The sequence below is a fragment of the Ochotona princeps genome, chromosome 24 (assembly GCF_030435755.1).
Source record: "Ochotona princeps isolate mOchPri1 chromosome 24, mOchPri1.hap1, whole genome shotgun sequence".
In the NCBI taxonomy this organism is placed as follows: Eukaryota; Metazoa; Chordata; class Mammalia; order Lagomorpha; family Ochotonidae; genus Ochotona; species Ochotona princeps.
Window position 1 is genome coordinate 10,511,057 of NC_080855.1, and position 7,841 is coordinate 10,518,897.

Here is a 7,841-nt window from a genome sequence, read left to right on the forward strand (position 1 = left end):
CTCTAAGAACGCCTGGTCCTGGAGCAATGGGAGTACTGCACAGGCGGTCCTCGAAGCTGCCAGTTTCCAGGTCAGGAGAGCCACTTGGCACAATTCTGGGGCCTATCCTGGGCTGGCCCCAACACCAGCAGAGGCTGCACTTGCAGCTGGCTGGGTCCACTTTGGACCGTGCTGGGGGTTGTCAGCCAAGTTGGTAGGAAGAGGTGGGCAGGATGGGTTATGGATAAAGGGCTCCTGGGACTCCCACAAGGCCTAGGGCGGGACAGGAACCTGCAGGCCTGCACTGGGAACTCTGGATTCAACTGTCTTCCTCTCTCTCTTATCATTTATAAAGGAGTGTGGAGAAGCGATTTCTATGCATTTCTCCCAGCTCCGGCAAGGACACCCAGCATCTCCCACTCTGGTCCCAAATGACCACTGTTTCTGAGTCATCTTCTACCCAAACTTTTATTTATTTCTCTGAAAGGCAGAGAGAAAGAGAAATCTCGTGGTTCATTCCCTGAAACAGCCACAAGCCAGGACGGGGCCAGGCCAGAGCCAGGAGCAAGCAGCTCCATCCAGTCTGCATCCCGTGCTCCCGTCTCAGCAGCATCCCAGGGCTCACATTAGCAACAAGCTGGGATTGGATGTGGAGCAAGGCCGTGAACTCAGGCTCTGGGACACAGGCTGAGAAAAAGGCGTTTGTCTCCAACACCACTCACTTGGTCTTGGGGTGCAGAGGAGGGAACGTATTTTAGTAAGAACACAGTCTGACTGTAGACTTTGCCAAGGAGCTGCAGAGCTCGAAAGGGTCAAGGACAGCATGAGAGGCAGAGGTTCCGAGAGGGCTGTGTGTCAGCGTTGCAGGTGTGTGTGTGTGTGTGAGATGCAGATCCCCAGGCCCCCGTACCCTGTGGTCCTGTCTGGAGAGGGGCCCGGGAGTGTGCTCACTTGCTAAGCTCCCTCCATTCGCCCCATGGCCAGGGGACTCACTGGGAAAGGCAAGGAGGGAGGGAGCCTGCTAGCCCCTCACCAGGGCTTCCCTACCAAAGCTAACCCCCTCCCTTGGCCCTGCCTGGCCTCCTCAGAGAAGTGCTGTCCCAAGTGTGGCAGGCAAAGCCTTAGGCAATCTTGGCTTCCTTGCCTAGGTCTGAGGACCGCAGGGACCTGACATGCCAACCAGCGGGCAAGGAAGCAGGTGTCAGAGATGAGCACAGCTGGCTGGGCCCAGGAGGCCCCCTCTGTGTTGTGGAGCAGGAGGGGTGTCTAGCATGCATTTGCATGTGTGCAGCAATGTCCCAAGTCCCCTCAGAAGGACTAGAAAAAGTCTGCATTTTCACTGGGGGAGGAGGGCGGGCAGCCTAGGCGGCCCTGGGTGGAATGCCCCCTCAGTCTAGTTCAGGTCAGCTGTGTGAACATGAGTAAATCATCTTGAGGCCTCCCCCAGCCTCACTCTTCCTCATTTATAAAGTGGAACACAAGCACAGCCCCAGTTTCCTAGGGTGAGTTCCTGTGCGTGGGTGGCTTGGCATGGCTCCCGGCCATGGGTGGGGGTGAGACCTTCATGAATGGGAAGGCGGTCGCATCTGTGGCAGAGGCCAGTGGTGGCACTGCAAAGGGGTGGGGGATCATAGGACCTCCAAATATTCCGTCCGGCTGCATAGTGGTGCAGTCAACCTCTGCTGGGTGCAGCCGGCCAGTGCACCCCGCCCGGGGGGTGGTCAAGGTCTCCTCTGGTTTTTGAGGAAAGGGACTGAAGCACAGTGTCCTGGCCAGGCTAGTACCTGGTGAGTCCACTCCAGTGCCAGCTGCTGTCTGCACCCTCTGGGGCGACTGGCCCAATTGCAGCTGACTCAGCGGGACTGGGTCCAGGAGAGCCAGCAGATTTAAAGGGCTCTGTGCTGTTTGTCACCGCCCTCCCTTCTGAACTCTGCGAAAGCTGGTCTCAGAACCTGAGCTGGCTCTGCAGCCTGTGTGCGTGCCTGTGTGAGAGCACATGGGTACACATGTGGGCACCGCACACAGGGAGGACACCCCATCCTCACCCCATGCATCCTTTCCAGCAGCTGGACTGGTTTGGATTCCTGGAGTTCTCCATTGCCAACTGACTCATCCACTCCACCACTGTGGCCACGGGGGCCAGGCCTGAGGTGCTTGCTTTCCTTGGGGTCAGTCAGTGGTTAGTTCTGTAGAAGCAGCCCCTGGCAGGCTGGCGACCCTCAGAACCCTGAGAAGGAGGCTACCATCTTTGCGGGGCCACCCACACCCTTCATGTTTGCTGTCACTGTTTCCTGGGCTGCTGCCTCCCAAACCAGTCTTGAACAAGACTGACAGCATTCCCCCAGGCTAGTGAGAGGGGCGGGTGCAGGATGGAATTGGACGGGCACCAGGGACCATGGGGCTCCTCTCCTGCCCAGACGAAGGCCCCAGCTACCTGCACATCCTGTCTATGCAACCCCTCCCACCAACCTGCATGGCCTCACCCTCACCTGCAGAGCACTAAAATGCAGACTTGTTGCATGGGTCTTGGTGGGGCCCAGAGATCTGCATTTTGAAAGCCTCCTGTCTCTAGAGAGAGAGGCAGGAGATTTGAGGGCCACACGTGACAGGCCCTGCTCACACCAGAGAAAGACCACAGGCTTCGGCTGGGACTAATCTGGGTGTGAATCCTGGCTCCCCTACATGTACAGCCTTATCACCTGTCTGGGCTTGGGCCTCAGCCCCCTCTTCAATCGTGCAGAAGGACCAGGCAGGCCCAGCTTCCCCTGCCCCTGATTGCGTAACCTGTGTTTACTTTCCTTGCAGGACAACAACAGGAGGGATGGAAAACCAGGCAGCTTCTCCAGCCAGCAGGGACTGACTCATGGCTCAGTCCTGGGCTGGGGGCCCAGGGAGTTCCCTACCACCTCCCTCTGGGACCAGAGGGGAGGTGGGGCCCTGGCAGCAGGGACAGGAGAGGGGCTTCTGTGACTCACTTCTCCTGAGTCACCTGCTGAGAATGCGGCTGACTGGGCAGCCACACCCCGCCACTTCCCCCGTGCCTCCTGAGAGGTCGTGCCCCCATGACCCTGGCCAGCCTGCAGGGGCCACAGGTGTGTACCCAGGCAGCTGTGGGCAGCAGTCAGATATGTCTTCCCAACTGCCCTGGGAGTCCCCTAGGACACGGCTACTTAGACACCCCACCATGGGCTCAGCAGGGCAGTCCTGTGGCCCCATCAGTCCATCTGGCAGCTCCAGGGCTCTGGGGTAGCTGGAGCCACATCTCAACCCCAGGCCATTTTCAATGCAGCCTGTTATAGACCCTGACATTGCCTCTCAGACCACAGCCCGCGAGGGCTCTGGCAAGGAGGTCACTTGTCAGGACTGAGGGAGCCACTGGGTGCGGCCAGACATGCTTGGCCAGGCCTGGATCCCCCCAGGACTGGCCGCTCAGCCCCAACACTCCCATCCTCTCTGCTCTGCCCAAGCCTGCTTCCTCCCGCCTGAGAGCACCCACTGCCCAGACCAGTGGGGCTGCATTTCTGGGGCCTGTGTCTTGGGTGTGACAAGTGACAGCTCTGGGGACAGCCCAGGTCAGAAAGTCAGGACCCCATTCCCTCCAGAGCCTTTAGGCTTGACTGGTAGACACGTAGCAAGGGGCAGAACAGAAACTCAAATCAGGTTTTCTCTGCAAGCTGGCCTGGGTGTGAGTTCCAACTCTACCACACGTCTAGCTGTGTGACCTCTCACAGGTGTCTCCACCACTCAGTAAAAAGGGAAGTAATCCCGCTTTTTCCATTCCTGGATGTGTGACCCTGAGAAAATGCCTTCACTTCTCTGAACCTCAGTGTCCCCATCTGAGAAATGGGGGATATTCTGGCACGAGTTCTAAAGGGTCTTGAAAAGAGACCCGTTGTGGCAAAGAATGACAATGTCCGCTGAGCATTTACTGTGTGTCGGGCCCTGTGCTAGGCCCTGGACTGGGATAATTGGGCCCATGTTTTCCAGCTTGACTGAGGTTGATGAATGCACATTCCAGTTTCAAAGCAATCTGATGAGTTTAGACAGGGGCACCCAACCGTGACAGCAGAGCCATCACCAAGAGGCTGAACTGGCCCTGTGTACAGATGTGCTAGTGGTCCCCCAGAGATGAAAGACTGGTCAAGGCCATTAGTGCGGACGCTGGATTGAAACTGCATCAGAGGGGTCCGGCGGCGTGGCCTAGCGGCTAAAGTCCTCGCCTTGAAAGCCCCGGATCCCATATGGGCGCCGGTTCTAATCCCGGCAGCTCCACTTCCCATCCAGCTCCCTGCTTGTGGCCTGGGAAAGCAGTTGAGGATGGCCCAATGCATTGGGACCCTGCACCCGCGTGGGAGACCCGCAAGAGGTTCCTGGTTCCCGGCTTCGGATCGGCGCGCACCGGCCCATTGCGGCTCACTTGGGGAGTGAAAACATCGGATGGAAGATCTTCCTCTCTGTCTCTCCTCCTCTCTGTATATCGACTTTCCAATAATTATAAAAAAAAAAAAAAAAAAAAAAGAAAGAAACTGCATCAGAGCCAGTACTCTGGTTCCCACCCTGCCAACACAGGCAAGGTCCCTGGCTTAGAGTGGGAGCTCTAAGCAGCCACACCCTGTGTGGATGGATGGATGGATAGAGAACGAGTGGATGAGAGGACCAATGCACTGTGGTAATCCCAGGAAAAAGGCCCAGAGGAGGACCAGGTAAGGGTTAGTAGGTCCTGAATCTGACTGAAGGGAAGGGTTTGTTCACTCATTAATTTGTCCATCCATCAGATCCTCTTGAGCACCTGCGAGGTGAGGATGCTAGATCAAGTATGCTGGGTGCGGGGTCCTGCCCTCAGAGAGCTTGCTGCGAGTTTGAGGCCACTTGGCCTCTCCTGGGAGTGCTCAGGGACACGGCGGTCAGGTCTGAGGCTGAGGGGCCAGGGCCTGAAAGGGACAGGGAGGTCTCTGTCCTCCTCCACATCACTTTTCCAGGGCCAGCAGGCTCCCCTCTCAGCCCTGGAGGAGCCTCCAGCATGCGCAGCCCTGGGGAAACAGCAGCCAACAAGGGGCCTCCCTGCCAAGACAGCGCGAGGGCAGCAAAGCAAACAAGCATGTTTCTACTAAACGACAGTAACCTACATGCCCATCAGTGCCTCAGGAAACGGGAACCCCCACGTGAGTCCATTTGGGAGAGGCCCACAGTGGCCTGGCCAGCCAAGGGATGTTGGCCTCACCAGGAAGGAAGCTGGGTGTGGTCAGCAGACAGCAGCACTGCCTACTTTCAGGTCTCTGGTGGTGATTTAAGACAGCTGTGTGTCTGTGAGTTTGCCCACCCGCCTGCTCCCACTAGCCCACACAGATCTGCCTGGGCCATTTGTCCTCCGTGCTTCATGCTGAGCTTAAACATTCCTCGCAGAGCCCAGCAGCCAGGCCGCCTGGGCTGCCCCGTCAGGCCATCCTCTGGTCATGGGGAATGGCTTAATCTCCACCAGTCCACCCCAGCACCGACCTCAGGCAGTGATGAGTCAGTGGCAGGCAGTACTGGACACGTGGTCCCTCCTCCCAGCCCTGGGGTCCCAGCTATCCGGTTCCCTGGAAAAGGTGGAGGTACTGTGGGCCTCGGGGAGACACTGGAGGCAGCCCCATGCAGCAGGACCGGCCAGTCAGGGGAGGTGCAGGAATCAGCCTGGGGAGGTGGGGAAGTGGGGCAGAGGGGCGAGGTGCCTCACTGCCATGCCACGATACTTACTTGCATTTGTAAGGCTACTTCAAGGAATCTGAAGACAAGGTTATATTCTCTCTCTCTCTGTCTCTCTCTTTCTCTCTCTCACACACACATGAAATCTATGCCTACTGCTGTTACCCAAGCCTTGTGTGCCAAGGGCTGGACTAGGGCACACTGGGTCCAGGTCCCTGGCTGGAGAGCTGTGCAGCCTTCTGCTGGGGGCCCTGGCCTTCCCAGACAGGGGTTCCCAGACAGGGGTGCCCGGACTCTCCCACAGGCCCAGTCCCTGGTGTGACCCCAGGAAGGACAGGCGCAGCTGAACACTGCACCACGGGTGACGCTGCCATCCTCTAGTTATCCACCACTTTCCTTCCTCCCTCCCGCCCTCCCTCGGGCCCCTGGGGGCCCAGCCATCCCTCTGACCTCAATGACGGCCCCATAAATCCTGAACTTAGGGCCTCTTCGCTGGTTGCCCATGAGCCACAGCCTCCTGGTACACACTCCCTCATCCTGCCCCATTCTTCTGTGCCTTTGCTGCCCACCCAGCACTCATGTCCACACCCCGTCCCTGACCTCTTCACCAGTCCAGACCCCTCTTGGGGCTGCCCTGCTCAGAGGGGTGCTGTAGCAGTGGGGAAGACCTAACCCCTAAGGCTGTCTCTGCCCCCCATAGTGGACTCCTCCTCCCTTCCCCCATCTTTGAGGGCTCACTGGCTTGGCCAAGAAGGACACAGGAGTGGCCAGCTGGTACTGAGGCTCAGCATCTCTTCCTCCTCCTGGCACCTCCTTCCCTGGCTGGAAGGATGGCCACTGGAGACCGCTCGGCAGGGCCCCCCATCAGGGCTTCTGGGGTTGGGAGGAGCCCTGCGTAAGGGTGGGTGGGGGCGGAGCCTGCTTGAGAGTGGGCAGAATCCTGTGTGGGCTGGGCGGAGTCCTCTATGGGGTGGGCAGAGTCCTGTGTAGGTGGGCGGAACCCTGCATGGGCTGGGAGGAGTCCTGTGTAGGTGGGCGGAACCCTGCGTGGGTTGGGGCGGAGTCCTGCGCTCTGTCTCATCCCCTACAGGCTGCTTCTAGAAGCTCCAGTCAGGTGTGGAAAGCGTCTCCCTCAGAGCCCCTCAAGCGGAGGCACCTCAACTCTGGCTGTGAGACGGCGTTCAGTTCTCTGACCCCGGGCCAGCGAACTTGCGTGGGGTGCTCCTGCTGCACCCCCCACGGACCACCCCCAAGGCGGCTCTGGCTGAGGCAGGTCCTGGGTGTCTCCTTCAGCCTTGCTGTGGGACGCTCGCTGCGGCTAGGCCTGTTGGGGTGTCTTCAGACCCCAAGTCAGCTGGCTCGGTCCAGGTGTGGTGCGGGACGGGTTCACACGTGGGAGAACCGGCAGCGCCACGGCCCCTTCCCGCCACGGAAACCGTCTGAACCCAAACCCCGTCCTCACCCTGGATGCCCCAGCCGCGGCCCATCTGTTGGGAGGGTGTCTGGAGGACCTGGGGTGGCCTCTACTCGGGGTGGGTGGAGCCCTGCTCGGGGCGGGCGGAACCCCATGAGGGGTGGGCGGAGCCCTGTGTGGGTGGGCCTGCGTGGCTGCTCCGCGAGCCGCGGGCTGTCGTTTGCTGCCACCTCGTGGCAGACGTGGGGACATGCGGCTCCCCGTCCAACCTCCACCTGCCGGGTCCCAGGTAGGTGCGCGCGGACCTCGGGGCTGACGGGGCGCCGAGCAGCGGGGTCTGCAGGTCTGCAGTGTGCGCAGGAGCGAATGCGCCCATGGCCGGCGTCGGCCAGGCTGAGTAAACCGCCAGGGGGCGACAGCGCCGCCCGGGGCCGGCTTGCTGCGGCTGCTGCAGACCCAGCGGGTGCCGCTCCGGGCGGCGAGCGAGGCGGGCACTGGTTCCCGCCTCCTGCTGCGTGGCCAATCCGCATGCAGATCTGTGCCTCTCTGGGCGTGACCAAGAAAAAGACGCTCGTGTAGAGGGAGGGGCTAAGCCTGGGGCGGAGCCAGGAGGGACGTGGCCAGCCTGGGGCGGGGTCACTGCTCTTTCGGGGGCGGGGCCACAACAGGGTACGTGGGTGGAGCCACCCGGGGCGGGGCCACAGCAGGGCGGGGGCGGAGCCGCTCGGGGCGGGACCACAGCAGGGCGGGGGCGGGGCCAGTC